Source organism: Theropithecus gelada, chromosome 14 (assembly GCF_003255815.1).
Source record: "Theropithecus gelada isolate Dixy chromosome 14, Tgel_1.0, whole genome shotgun sequence".
NCBI classification, from domain to species: domain Eukaryota; kingdom Metazoa; phylum Chordata; class Mammalia; order Primates; family Cercopithecidae; genus Theropithecus; species Theropithecus gelada.
This window is the reverse complement of record NC_037682.1, coordinates 124,989,503-125,005,131: the sequence shown is the minus strand read 5'-3', so window position 1 is coordinate 125,005,131 and position 15,629 is coordinate 124,989,503. Positions and strand designations below refer to the sequence as shown.

The 15,629-nt window shown below is 43.8% G+C and overlaps 1 pseudogene; it reads left to right on the top strand.

The window, feature by feature from the left end:
* Positions 1-14,446: 14,446 nt before the first annotated feature.
* Positions 14,447-15,348, top strand: LOC112605986 (annotated as a pseudogene).
* Positions 15,349-15,629: the final 281 nt, after the last annotated feature.

The window sequence follows — 15,629 nt, the reverse complement described above, 5'->3', positions numbered from 1 at the left end:
GGGACCCTATCAGTGTAGATACAGGTTAGGGAATTGTCCTCGGAGAGGTGGTATTTAAATCCTAGAAGGGGAAGGTAGACAGAGAAGAGAACGGGTGCACACAAGTCGCTGAGTGTCGCGTAGAGGTAGGTAATTAATGATGTGACAAAGCGGCCTCAGTGGCACGGTGGGGACAGAAGCCCCATGGGAGTGGGTTGATGAGAAAGTGGAGACAGTGACTATTGACAAATCTTGGGCTAGAAGGCAGAGGGGAAATTCTGATGGCACAGGGGCATGTGCTGATGGCTGAGTGGAAGTTTCCCAGGACATCATAGCTCTAAGGCTCAGGAGCACTGTGGGTGCCAAACTGTCCTATCCAGTTCCCCTCTACGGGATGGGTGTGCCCATCCCCTGGCTGCTTTGCATGTTGGTGGCCCATGGCTCACAGGTGCCTCCCACCCTGCTCATCCCTGGAGAGGTGCCCTTGACTGACATAGCCCCCCTGCCCAAGAAATGACAAGCTCCTCTGCCAGGAGTGACCCTCAGCCAATGGCTGGCACAGGGATACAAAAGGCCACCTGCTTGCCTTAAAGAGGGTGCCTGCTTGCCTTAAAGACGGGGCGTCTCTGTGTGCTCTCCAGGATCAGGCCATGGCTAGAGTTCACCTGATATGACATCCTTCATCACTTCTTTCCCCAGTCCTGTCTAGCTTTCCTTTTTTTCTTGGATATTTCCACAATAAAATACCCCCCACCCCATTGCCTGGCTTAGGCTTTGCACCTAGAGAACCCATTCTAAGACTGGATGCCAGGGGACTCTAAGGTTGGAACTCAGGAATTAGGTCACTCACCACTGGCTGGCAAAAGGACCCCATCATAGCGGCAGGTAGAGTATTAGCAGTTGCCGGTATGTGTTAGCAGTGCAATTGCTAAGACTGTCACCTATGTAGAACTGAGGCGAGGCACAGGCAAAAGGGATATACTGGTTCATAGAACATCTTATATTTGAGAGGTTCTGAAGAAAGACTACTGATAGGAACAGTGGGATGGAGTGGCCGAATGCCCTTGAGGCTTTGAAGAGAGGAAAGGCAGCACCAAGGGCAGCCAATCTCTAATTTAAAGCAAAGAAGAGTCAGCGTGCCTCCTTGGTGGCCTTAAAGAGACTCCCGTATGCAGCAGGAGGGCAGAACAAGCTGAAGACCAGACCCAGGCTTAATTGTTAGAGAAGCAGAATTCTGGAGCAGGCTGAATCTCAGGCCAGATGAGTCTCATATACCAAAGTCAGGGTGTAATAGGGAAGGACTGAGGCCCACCGTCTGGGATGGGAACAGAGAGAAATGTGTTGGAAGACTTTGAGCCTCCAGATTCCCCAAAACCTCTGGTTCTGCCAAAATGGCCTTTCCCCCTTTCTGGAAGACAGAAACCCCTTCTTGCTTGAAGAACACGCAGCTGCTTCAAATGAAGCAGGTATTCTACAAGAAGTTCCTGACTTCCTCAGCAGCTTTCCCATCCACAGATGCCCCATTTGTCCCTTCTTATCACTTAGACCAATAAGAGAGTCAAGGCTCAGCATATCCCCTTAGGCAAGCGTTGGGTCTGCTAAGAGAGGAGAGGGATTTCTTCAGTGAGCTGAAGGATCTGACTAGTGTGTGTGGGGCACAGACCAGGGAGTGTGCTTGGGGGTGAATCCTGAGGGTGCTGGGCCAAGGGGGCCAGACTGGAAAGCCCTTCAGGGGAGAGTTTGTTAATATGGGGGCACCCACCAGTGATACGGGTTTTAATAATCTTGCTAGGGCCCCATAAGGCAATCCTTATGGCTGCTGAGTGGTTCCTAGAGGCTTGCTGAGAGTGATGGCCCACATGAAATGAAACAGATGTGTCAGAACTCCCTTGCAGATCATGGCTAAAGGGATCCAAAGGCTTAGGGAAATGGGCTAGAATGGATCCACTCTAGAATACCAGAAGACCCACCGGCTGCCTGTGCTTTTTGATTGGGCTGGACGACGCTCCATTCACCAGGGAGATAAAGGATGGTTGGTGAGAGGGTCCCAGCATGGATGAGCAGCTCAGCACAGCTGTCCTCGGGAGGCCGAGGCTGAGCTTGAATGTGCTGATGCAGAGCGGGGTGTCTGCGGAAGCCTACGGAAGCTGTCATGATTTGTGGGGAATCGTGAGCTGCAGTCCTTCTGAAGCCCAGAATAAGAAAAGAAATGGCACCAGTGCCACCATGAAATATTGGGCTGAAAATCCAACTGATGTGGTTAAAAAGTAAATCCATAAAAGGTTTTACGAGAAAAGCAAAACAAAAGATTGCAAAGAAAGAAAGCAAAACAAAACATTGATTATCTTCAAGTAATATGAATATATATATACAGAAAATCTGTGAGACTCTATGGACAAACCATTGGAAATAGTAAGAGAACCAAGCAAGATTGCTGAACCCAAGGTGGAAGGAGTTCTTTATACCAGCAACAAAACAACGTGTTTTAAAAGGCACCTTTATAATAGTGATGACAACAACAGAACAAGAGAAAACAATGGGCAAAATCTTTATCAGTTAAATGGCAAGATTTCATTGAGAGACAAGAGAAGGTCTAAAATCACATGGACCTCAGATTAAGACAAATGAGCATCCCTGTCTCCATATGTCGGTCATTTCCCTGAGGCGTGGTCCCTTGAAGGACCTGGCTTTCTGTCAGGACTGACAGTTTTGTCTTACACAGGCCTGTGTGTTTGACACCTCTCCCCAGAGGCCAAGTCCCTGCCCTTTTCTTAAAGATTGGACCCTTCCCCTCTCGCCTACCTCTCTCTCTGTCAGATCAACTGGAGTATCAACCCATGCTTAGGACTCTGGTTTCCAATTCTTTCTTCGCTTTTGGCTAAAGAAGTTATAAACTCAGCTATGCATTCAGAGGCACGCTTGCCACATCCTATCCAGCGTTCTAGATTTTATGGGCAGAGGCTTTTTAGGCTATCTGGTTGGCCTTGTTACCAACACTGAACACCTCCATCCTTTCTTTGTCTTTGTTCGAAGTATGCTGTTTTACTTTTCTAGATTGCATATTTGTAAAAATATTTTCCAATCTGATGGTGTCTGTTTTTCAGAGGATCATTCACATTGAGTGAACTGTTATAGTTTACACAGCATTCTACCTTATTCTGTATTTTTTATTCATTTTATTTTGTGGTTTCCCAATCAACCTTTCCCTTATTTTTGCTGGTTACTGTTTATTTTTCAGTTGTTATTTATTGCTTTTTAACCCCTTATTAAATTTGAGAGTTCAACTATCATTTTCCATTCCATTAATGATAATGTTCCATTTGTAAGTACTCAAATCCATATTTTCTTCATCACTATTAAATGATAACAAATGCCAACCTTTTCCTCTATCAAGACACTCAGTTATCTGACGGTTCTCTCCACCTTGCGCGTGGTGAAACGTTAGGACATTTTTACTTCCTGACTCTTCTCTTCCCCAACTTGAATGATGCATTTGGACATTTTTACTGATGTCTCTCCATCTTAATACCCAGGTTTTGCTGAGAGAGTTTCATACATTTATTCTAAGCTATTATTAGAATTTATCTTTCAGTACATAGGTCTCTTTTATTTAAGATCCTTATTTCTTGGATTACTTATTTTCAGATGCTAATTTTCAATATATATGTACTTATAGGCATATATAAAATATCTCTGAATGCATATAGGTACATACATATATGGATTTGCATATATTTGTTGCTCACCACTTCCTTTTCTCCATCATCTTTTATTTGTGTTTGGATTTTTTTTTTGAGAGTAAAGTCTTTCTTATATAGGTTCATAGGTGCTATAATCTCTGGACCATGCATTTCTACAAGTATCATTTTTGGCTTCTGGTGTCAATAGCATGGCAGCAGCAGCAGCAGCAGGTGGTTTTTAACCCTCTTTCAAGGCATTAAGGTGAGACGAGTCTCAGCTGACTTGCTCAGCTCTTCTTCAGCTCCCTGGAGGTCAGAGAGAACAGGCACAGTCCCGTGGGCTATTATTATCTTCCCCTGGGGTTTACCTATCTCTGCACACTAAACTTTCTCCAGGAGCCACCAAGTGCCTCGTCTGGCCCTGGGACTTTTCCAACACATGTCCCTAAGCCAATGTGTTGCAGAGATTAAAAAAAAAAAAAAAAAAAAAAAAAAAAGGAGCGTCAGGTTAAATCATGAAAGTAGTAGAGATTACTTATGAGGACACAGAGCAAGGGAATGGGCAGTGACTGAGAAGAGAATCCTGGGTTCACCAGTGTTTAAGGGGTAGGCAGAGAAAAGGGGGCCCAAGAAAGAGGAAGTGGTCAGTAAGGTCAAGTATAAGAGAAAGGTCACAGGCTGGGATGAAAATTGAGTTAACTTTTCATAGGAACTATACATTTCAACGACTCTGTCTCATTTACCAAATAAACAGGAAGGCCAATTTTCCCAGGGCTCCTTATTCTTACATTTCTCAGACTCCTTGGAGTATTTACATGAATTCCAGAATCGATCCTGGATATCTTCAATACTTGCTGGTAGGCATGGAAACTCAAGAGCCTGCATCCAGCCCAAAGGAGTCTGGGGTGGCGGACCTTGTGTCTCAGGATGTCTGCTGCTCCTGCTGCTGCTAGTGCCTGCGTGGGGACAGACCACGTGTCCAGAGGTGGAAGGATGTAAGTGCCAGTGCTGTGCTCTGTAGGCCGTGGGGAAAACTACACACTGCTTACGTAAAGTCCTAGCTCTGTCTGTGTGCTTGCTTTTGTTTCCTTTCAGGACACCCAGTTTCTAGAATCTCAAAGGGTAGGGAGGCTCTCTCCATTTTCTTCCCGTCTGCCTCCTTATAATTTTTTGGATTTGATTAGTTTAGTAGAGGGAATAACATCCAAGTCCTAAATGCAAATGGATGTTCCTGGGAGGGAGAGGGGAGCAATGAATGTCAACACATTGAATCAGTTGGGGTTTCAGCAGGAGACATATAATGGGAGGAAGATGTGTTTATAAAGGGATGTTTTCATAGGTGTGGGAGGGTGTAGGAAGACCATGTGAGTGGTGCAGGAACCCAGGGCAGTTAGTGGCTGGCCGTCAACCCCCTTAGGCCTGGAGGCAAGAAGGGAAGGAGAGGCTGCTATAATTGGGGAAGAGAAGAAGTCACATGGAGCGGGTCACCTTGTGAAGAGCAGTGACCAGAGCTACAGACAGCCCCAGATAACCTCACCAGTGTGGAGCCAAGGAAGCAGATACCTAGATCTTATTTTCCTTTTGCCCTTCAATCTCCTGCCAAGGATTTCCACAGGCTGAAGCCAACCAGCATCCAGAAGGCACAGGAGTGCATTGATATCATCCAGATAATGGAAGAGAACAGGGAGGGAGGGCTAGAGAGTGGATATTGAGAGACAGAGGATAGCTGGCCCAAGTGTGATCTGCTTACAGAATGTATGACAGGTTGATGCTCAAATAACATGTTCTGTCACATAATATAAGAACCAAAAAACTGCATGTTAGACTGGCAGTTTAGAGCCCACTGGCAACCTTGTTGAAAACAAGTGTAGTAGAATAATCAGGAGAGGAAGCCAAATTGCAATGGACTGACTCACAAGGAAGATAGTGAATGATAAAGACCCTCCCAAGAAGCCTGAGATGATAGGGAGAAATCTAGATGAGCCAGATCTAGGAGACTGCAGGATGTAGCATATTGCAAAGATGCCCTCAGTTCTTTACCCCTTCCTGTATTCAAAGTCTTTGCCATACAACTTTCTAGTGTCTCCCCTCTCTACTCTGGACTTGATCAGGCTTGATCAGTGGGGTGTCAGCAGATGTTATACAATCAAAGCCTTGAAATAAGGCCATGCTTTGGAGCTTGCTTTGTTGTGCTTGTGCCATTGGCATGAGAACATGCCCATGGTAGCCTGCTGGGAGAGCAGAGCCACATTGCTCTAATTGCTCCAATTGGAACCAGCCTATATGAGAAGCCAGTGTTGATCAGCTGATCCTCAGATATGTGGGCAAGCCCAGTCAAGATCAGGAGAGACGTCTAGCTGACACCCAGATGACGCCTGAGGTGGGACCCATGTTTCCAAGTGTTTATGATTTCAAGTTTTTATGAGTAATAAATACTTATTGTTATATGCCACTGGCATTTTGTAGTTAATTTTTAATACAGCATTATTGAGGCAATCAATAACTGATGCTCAGGGTAAACTGATATTTTTATTAAATTCTCAAAGGATTGAATACTTAAGTGTAAAAATTGTACCCATATAAGTACTAGAAGAAAGCATGAGTAAATTCTTACATAATTTGGGGTGTGGGGAAAAAATCTTTTCACTATGACTTAAAATCCAGATGCAATGTAAACAAATTAGTACATTGACTTCATAAAATCAGAAAATTTGAGAGGGGGCAAGATGGCCGAATAGGAACAGTTCTGGTCTGCAGCTCCCAGTGAGACCAACACAGAAGGCACGTGATTTCCGCATTTCCAACTGAGGTGCCTGATTCATCTCATTAGGACTGGTTAGACAGTGGTTGCAGCCTGCAGAGGGCGAGCAGAAGCAGGATGGGGCATTGCCTCACCTGGGAAATGCAAGGGGCTGGGGAACTCCCTCCTCTAGCCAAAGGAAACCATGAGGGACTGTGCAGTAAGGGACAGTGATATCTGGCCCAGATACTGTGCTTTCCCCCATGGTTTTTGTAACCTGAAGACCAGGAGATTCCCTCGGGCGCCTACACCACCAGGGCCCTGGGTTTCAAGCACAAAACTAGGTGGCCGTTTGGGCAGACACTGAGCTAGCTGCAGGAGCTTTTTTTTTTTTTTTTAACCGCAGTGGTGCCTGGAGCCCCAGCAATACAGAACCATTCACTCCCCTGAAAGGGGACTGAAGCCAGGGAGCCAAGTGATCTTGCTCAGTGGGTCCCACCCCCACAGAGCCCAGCAAGCTAAGATCCACTGACTTGAAATTCTCACTGACAGCACAGCAGTCTCAAGTTGACCTGGGATGCTCAAACTTGGTGGGGGGAGAAGCGTCCACCATTACTGAGGCTTCAGTAGGCGGTTTTCCTCTCACAGTGTAACAAAACCACTGGGAAGTTTTGACTGGGTGGAACCCACCACAGCACGACAAACCACTGTAGCCAGACTGCCTCTCTAGATTCCTCCTCCCTGGGCACGGCATATCTGAAAGAAATGCAGCAGCCCCAGCGGGGGCTTATAGATAAAACTCCTATCTCCCTAGAACAGAGCACCTGTGGGAAGGTTAGGCTGTAGGCACAGCTTCAGCACACTTAAAAGTTCCTGCCTGCTGACTCTGAAGAGAGCAGCGGATCTCCCAGCACAGCACTCGAGCTCTGCTAAGGGACAGACTGCCTTCTAAAGTGGGTCCCTGACCCCTGTGCACCTCCCAGCAGGGGTCGACAGACACCTCATACAGGAGAGCTCCGGCTGGCATCTGGTGGGTGCCCCTCTGGATGAAGCTTCCAGAAGAAGGTGCAGGCAGCAATCTTTGCTGTTCTGCAGCCTCTGCTGGTGATATCTAGGCAATCAGGGTCTGGAGTGGACCTCCAGCAAACTCCAGCAGCCCTGCAGAAGAGAGGCCTGACTGTTAGAAGGAGAACTAACACACAGAAAGCAATAACATCAACATCAACAAAAAGGATGCCCACGCAAAAACACCACCCAAAGGTCACCAACATCAAAGACCAAAAGTAGATAAATCCACAAAGATGTAGAAAAACCAGCACAAAAGTGCTGAAAATCCCCAAACACAAGAATGCCTCTTCTTCTCCAAAGGACCACAGCTCCTCGCCAGCAAGGGAACAAAACTGGATGGAGAATGCGTTTGATGAATTGACAGAAGTGGGCTTCAGAAGGCGAGTAATAACAAACTCCTCCAAGCTAAAGGAGCATGTTCTAACCCAATATAAGGAAGCTAAGAACCTTGATAAAAGGTTACAGGAACTGCTAACTAGAATAACCGGTTTAGAGAAGAACATAAATGACCTGATGGAGCTGAAAAACACAGCGTGAGAACTTTGTGAAGCATACACAAGAATCAATAGCCAATTGATCAAGTGGAAGAAAGGATATCAGAGATTGAAGATCAACTTAATGAAATACAGTGTGAAGACAAGATTAGAGAAAAAAGAATGAAAACGAATGAACAAAGCCTCCAAGAAATATGGAACTGCGTGAAAAGACCAAACCTACGATTGATTGGTGTACCTGAAAGTGAGGGGGAGAATGGAACCAAGCTGGAAAACACACTTCAGGATATTATCCAGGAGAACTTCCTCAACCTAGCAAGACAGGCCAACATTCAAATTCAGGAAATACAGAGAACACCACTAAGATACTCCTTGAGAAGAGCAACCTCAAGACACACAATTGTCAAACTCAACAAGGTTGAAACATAGGAAAAAATTTTAAGGGCAGCCAGAGAGAAAGATCAGGTTACCTATAAAGGGAAGCCCATCAGACTAACAGGGGAATGCTCTGCAGAAACCTTACAAGCCAGAAGAGAGTGGGACCAATATTCAACATTCTTAAAGAAAAGAATTTTCAACTCAGAATTTCGTATCCAGCCAAACTAAGCTTCAAAACGAAGGAGAAATAAAATCCTTTACAGACAAACAAATGCTGAGGGATCTTGTCACCATCAGGCCTGCCTTACAAGAGCTCCTGAAGGAAACACTAAATATGGAAAGAAAAACTGGTACCAGCCACTGCAAACACATACCAAAATATAAAGACCAATGCTATGAAGAAACTGCATCAACTAATGTGCAAAATAACCAGCTAGCATCATGACGATAGGATCAAATTCACACATAACAATATTAACTTTAAATGTAAATAGGATAAATACCCCAATTAAAAGACACAGGGTTAATCTCCTCCAATGACGATGGAAGAACTTCTTCTGGCAAGAAAGACTCAGAAGAATTTGAGTTTCAACATTCCCACCTTCATGAAGATCTTTCCATATGTCCTATTCCAATTTTCAGATCCCACTACTTCCCAATTAAGGCCTTCACTTTAACAGCAGACATCTTACTAGGTTGGTGCTGTGTTCTAAATGCTGATGTCTCCTTTCCCCAAATTCATATGTTGGAACTTGATCCCCAGTATGATAGTATAAGAGGTGGGGCCTTTGGGGAGCGATTAAATCAGGAGGGTTCTGCCCTCATGAACGGAATGCATGTCCTTATAAAAGAGGTTGAAGGGGGTTAACTTGCCCTTCCATTGTGTGAGGATGCAGCAACAAGGCACGGTCTGTGGTGCAGAGAGTGAGTCCTCTCTAGAAATCGAATCTACAAGTGTCTTAATCTTGGACTGCCCAGCCTCCAGAACTGTGAGAAATACATGTCCATTGCTTATAAATTTCTCAGTCTAAAGTATTTTGTTACAGCAGCTCAATCAGATGAACAGAGTTGGGAATTCAACTTGTGTTGTAGTTCAGCTATTCACAAGATGAGACTCTGGGCTTGGTTTTCAGCAGTCTCAGCTCTGTGGCTAGAGGAGATATGAGATTCTTTCAGGACAGATATAGAAACTTTCAGGTCATTTATGCAGTGCTTAACCTGGAAATCTGAGTCCTTGAGCACATCTCTTCTTCCTCCCCACACTGTCCAGTGTGATTAGGAGATCCTGGTCAAAGTCATTATACTCCTTAGTCTGACAAAAATGTTCTGTTGTATCAAATATAGTCATGTGTTGCTTCAAGATGGGGAAATGTCCTGAGAAATGCATCATTAGATGGTTTCATCGTGTGATTATCAGAACATACTTACACACACCTAGATGGCATAGTCTATTACACACCTAGGCTGTATGGTAGAGCCTATTGCTCCAAACTTGTGCAGCATGTGACTGTACTGAATACTATAGGCAACTGTAACACAATGGTAAGTATTTGTGTATCTAAACATGTCTGATAGACAAAGTGCAGTAAAAATACAGTATTATGATCTTATGGAAGCTGAGCACAGTGGTTCACACCTATAATCTCAGAACTTTGGGAGGCCAAGGCAGGAGGATTACTTAAGCCCAGGAGTTTGAGACAAGCCTGGGCAATATACAAGACCTCACCTCAACAACAACAACAACAAATTGTTTTTTTTGTTGTTGTGGCATGTGGCATGTACCTGTGGTCTCGGCAACCCAGCAGGCTGAGGTGAGAGGATTGCTTGACCCCGGAAGGTCAAAGCTGCAGTGAGCTGTAATTGTGTCACTGCACTTTAGCCTGGGTGACAGAGCCAGACCCTGTCTTAAAAAAAAAGAAAAAACTTTATGGGAACATCATTGTAAGTGCAGTCCATTACTGACCGAAATGTTATTACTCAGTGCATGACTGCACAAGGTTACCAGAACCTTGCCGCTTATAAGTATTTGGTTAGGAGGAGCCAGTGGTTATATTGTGCCTATCTCTATTGCCACCTCATGTAATGAACTATCGATACTCTTTTTACTACTGGAAAATGAATCCCAGAAATCTCAGAACCAATTCTGATAACTCACCCTTAAGATTCCGTTCTTCAAGAATCACTCTTAGCACCAAACATCTGTATTATTGAGGCTTTTCTGGAGAAACAGAAACAATAGGATATCCATATCATCTATATCTATGTTGACATCTTTATCTACACTTATATCTATATTAACTTATCTGTCTATCCCAATAGAGGTGAAAACCCTACTGAGCCTGGTGATAGCTGGTTGTCCAAGACAGAACTTAAGTTCAACCTTAAACTTACCCATGTGTATATAGAGAGTAAAACATTTATTTTAGGGAATTAGGTCATGTGATTATGAGGGTTGGGAAGTCCAAATCTGCAGAGCAGGACATCAAGTTGGAAACCTAGGCAGAACTTCTATGTTGCATTCTTGAGCAGAATTCATTATTCTTTGGAGAACCTTAGTTTTTTCTTGTAAAACCATTAACTGATTGGATAAAGCCCACCCACATTATGGAGGGTAATCTTCTTAAAGTCAGCTGACTGGAAATGTGAATCACATCTGAGAATACCTTCACAGTGATATCTAGACTAGCAGTTGACCAAACAACTGGCAACCATAGCATAGCCAAGATTAATGATCACAAAGAACAAGAGAAAAATGACTTATCACACACAGGGAACAATAATACAATTAATAACTTTCCATCAGAAACAATGAAGGCCAGAAAGTGGTGAAGTGACACTGATGCCATAAAAGTGATAAACAACACAAGAGTCATCAAGAATTTTATATTCAGCAAACCTATTCTTTAAACAAAAGGTGACATATTTTTAAATAAATAACAATTGAAAAAAATGTATTGCTATCATGCTTGTGTTACAAAAAATATTAAAGAGATTTCTTTAGACTGAAGGGAATGAAACTTTATAGTAACTCAAATCCACATAAAGAAATGAAGAGTACTGGTAAAGTACATATGAGCAAATAGAAAAATCTACGTAAACAACTAGACAGGAGATTAATAAGGAAATAGAGGTCTTGAACAACACTACGCCACTACGCACCAGTTGCACCTACTTAACATATGAAGAACATTCCGTTGAACAACAGCTGAAGCACATTTTTCTCAAGTGCACATAGAGCACTCTCCAGGGTAGACCATATGTTAGGCCACAAAGCAAATCTTAATACATTTAGAAAGATTGAAATCACACAAAATATCTTTTCTTATCACAACGAAATAAAACAAGAAAATAGCAGAAGGAAAACTGGAAAATCCACGAATATGTGGAAATTAAATAATGCATTCTTGAACACCAATGGGCTAACAGGAAATCACATGGAAAATTAGAAAATAATTGAGACATATAAAAATGAAAACACCATATTCCCAAACTTATGGGATGCAGTGAAAACAGTGCTAAGTGGAAAATTTATGGCTAGGAATGCTACATTAAAAAGAACAAAGATCCCAAATCAACAAACTAAATTTATACTTTAAGGAACTGGAAAAAGAAGAACAAACTAAATATAAAGCTAGAAGAAGGGAAATAATAAATAAAGATTAGGGCAGAGCTAAACAAAATATAGAATAGGAAAATAATAGAGATAATCAACAAAACCAATAATAGGTTCTTAGAAAAGACTGACAAAATTGACAAACCTTTAGCTAGACTAAGAAAAAACAGAAAGGGGACTTAAATAACTAAAATCGGAAATAAAAGAGAGGACATTATGATCAATTTTATAAAAATAAAGAGGATTATAAGAGAATACTATGAACAACAAATTGGATAATCTAGATAAAATGGACTCTAGAAATATATAACCTACAAAGACTGAATCATGAAGAAATAGAAAATCTGACCAGACTTACAACTACTAAATAGAATGAGTCAATAATAAAAAAAAAATTCCCAACAAAGGAAATCTCAGGACCAGATGGCTTCACTGGCGAATTCTACCACACATTTAAAAAATTAACACCAATCCTCCTCAAATTCTTTGAAAAAGTTGAAGAGGAGGGAATACTTCCAAACTCATTCTTTTACATGAGCATTGCCCTAAAATAACATATACTGAAGCCAGCCAAATACATTACAAGAAAAGAAATCTAGAGACCAGTGTCCCTGATAAATATTGATACAAAAATCCTCAACAAAATATAGCAAACCAAATTCAACAGCATACTAAAAAGATTATACACCATGACCATGTAGAATTTATTTCTAGAATGCAAGGATGTTTCAACATACAAAAATCAATCAATGTAATACATTACACTAGTAGAATAAAGGAAATAAAAACACATGATCATCTCAATTGATGTGGAAAAAACATCTGACAAAATTAAACACTTCTGATGATAAAAACACTCAGTAAACTAGTAATAGAAGAAAACTACCTCAACATAATAAAGACCATATATAAAAAGCTTATAGCAAGCATCATGCTCTATGGTGAAAGACTGAAAGCTTTTCCTCTATGGTTAAGAAAAAGACAAGGATGTCTTGCTTTTGCCACTTTCATTCAATACAAAACTAGAGGCCTGGTGCGGTGGCTTATGCCTGTAATCCCAGCACTTTGGGAGGCTGCTGCAGGCAGATCACTTGAGGTCAGGAGTTCTAGACCAGGCTGGCCAACATGGTGAAACCCCGTCTCTACAAAATATACAAAAATTATCCGGGCATGGTGGCAGACTGCTGTAATCCCAGCTACTTGGGAGGCTGAGGCAGGAGAATCATTTGAACTCAGGAGGTGGAAGCTTCAGTGAGCTGAGATCGCACCACTGCACTCTAGCCTGTGCAACAGAGCAAGAATCTATCTCAAACAACAACAACAACAACAACAACAACAACAACAGAACAAACCAACATCCGCCTCCCACCAAAACCCAATATAATGCTGGATGGAAGTTCTAGCCATTGCAATTAGGCAAGGAAAAAGGGCATTCAAATTGGAAAAGAAGTAAAATCATCTGTGATTACAGATGGCATGATCTTACATGTAGAAAACCTAATGGTTTCACATACAAAAAGTACCTGTTAGAATTAATCAACAAATTCAGCAAAGTTGTAGGACACAAAAACAACATGTAAAATCAGTTACCTTCTATATACTAAAAATGAATAATCAGTAAAGGAAATTAATAATATAATTCCACTTAAAATAGCACCAAAAACACTTAAGAATAAACATATCCAAAGAGGCAAAGGCCTTATGATAGTTTGGATAGTCGTCCCTGCCAAATCTCATGTTGAAATGTAATCCCCAGGGCTGGAGGTGGGGCCTGGTGGGAGGTGATTGGATCATGGGGGTGCATTTCTCATGAATGATTTAGCACCATCCCCTTGGTGCTGTTCTCGTGATAGTAAATGATTGCTTGTGAGATCTGGTTGTTTAAGAACTGTATGGCACCCTCCCCCACTCTCTCTCTTGCTCCTGCTCTGGCCATGTGATGTGCTTGCTACTGCTTGGCCTTCTACCAAGAGTAGAAGCTCATGAGGCCTCCCCAGAAACTGGGCAGATGCCAGAGCCATGCTTGTACAGCCTACACAACCATGAACCAATTAAACCTCTTCTGTTTATAAATTACCCAATCTCAAGTATTCCTTTATAGCAATGCAAGAATGGCCTAATACATCTTATATACTGAAAACTACAAGATATTGTGAAAGAAACTAAAGAGAACACTGTTCACGGATTAGAATACTTAATATCATTAAGATATCAATACTTCCCTCAGTGACCTACAGTTTCAGTGTATTTTCTATAAAAATTCATTTTTTTTCTTTTTTTGCTGAAATAGAAAAATCCATCCTGAAATTTATAGGGAATCTCAAGAGACCCCAAATAGCCAAAGCAATCTTGAAAATGAAGAATTAAAGATGGAGGTTTCACACTTGGGGGTTTCAAACATCTTACAAGCTACCGTAATCAGAACAGTATGGTACTCGTATAAAGACAGACACATAGCCCGTCTGGTCCGGTCCCGCCGCCGCCGCCGCCAGCCATGAACTCCATGCAGTTAAACAAAGGCCCCTCGTATGGCCTCTTGGCTGCGGTCACGAACCGGCTCCTGTCCAAATATGACCTCCAGAAGGAGGCAGAGCTCCGCAGCTGGATCGAGGGACTCGCTGGCCTCTCCACGGCCCCGAGTTGCAGAAGGGCCTGAAGGACTGGATTATCTTATGCACACTCATGAACAAGCTGCAGCCGGCCTCAGACCTCAAGATCAACCGCACCGTGCAGAACTGGCACCAGCCAGAAAACCTACGGCATGAACCCCGTGGACCTGTTTGAGGCCAGCGACCTGTCTGAGAGTGGGAACATGCTGCAGGTGCAGGTGTCTCTTCTCGCCCTGGCAGGGAAGGCCAAGACTAAGGGGCTGCAGAGCGGGGCGGACAGTGGTGACAAGTACTTGGAGAAGCAGGAGTGGGACTTGACGACGCCACCATGAAGGCCGGCCAGTGCGTCATCGGGCTGCAAATGGGAACCCTCAAATGCACCAGCCAGTCCGGCATGACCGCGTACGGCGACAGAAGGCATCTCTACGGACCCCAAGAACCACATCCTTGCCCCCCCATGGACCACTCGACCATCAGCCTCCAGATGGGTGCAAACAAGTGCGCCAGCCAGGTGGGCACGATGGCTCCCGGGACCCGGCGGCACGTCTATGACACCAAGCTGGGAACCGACAAGTGTGACAACTCTTCCATGTCCCCGCAGGCGGGCTACACACAGGACGCCAACCAGAGCTGCCAGGTCTTCGGCCTGGGCCGGCAGACATACGACCCCAAGTACTGCCCGCAAGGCACAGTGGCTGATGGGGCTCCCTCGGGTGCAGGTGACTGTCCCAGCCCTGGGGAGGCCCCTGAATATTCCCCTTACTACCAGGAGGACACCGGCTGCTGAGGCTCCCAGCATGCTCTCTCCCCACATTGTCTCCCCGTCTAGGTTTTTGGGTTTCCTTCCTTCCTTCCTTCCTTCCCTCCCTCCCTCCCTCCCTCCCTCCCTCCCTCCCTCCCTCCCTCCCTCCTTCCTTCCTTCCTTCCTTCCTTCCTTCCTTCCTTCCTTCCCTCCCTCCCTCCCTCCCTCCCTCTTTCTTCCTTTCCTTTCCTCTCCTCTCCTCTCCTTTCCTTTCTTTCTTCCCCTCCCCTCCCCTCCCCTCCCCTCTCCTCTCCTCTCCTCTCCTC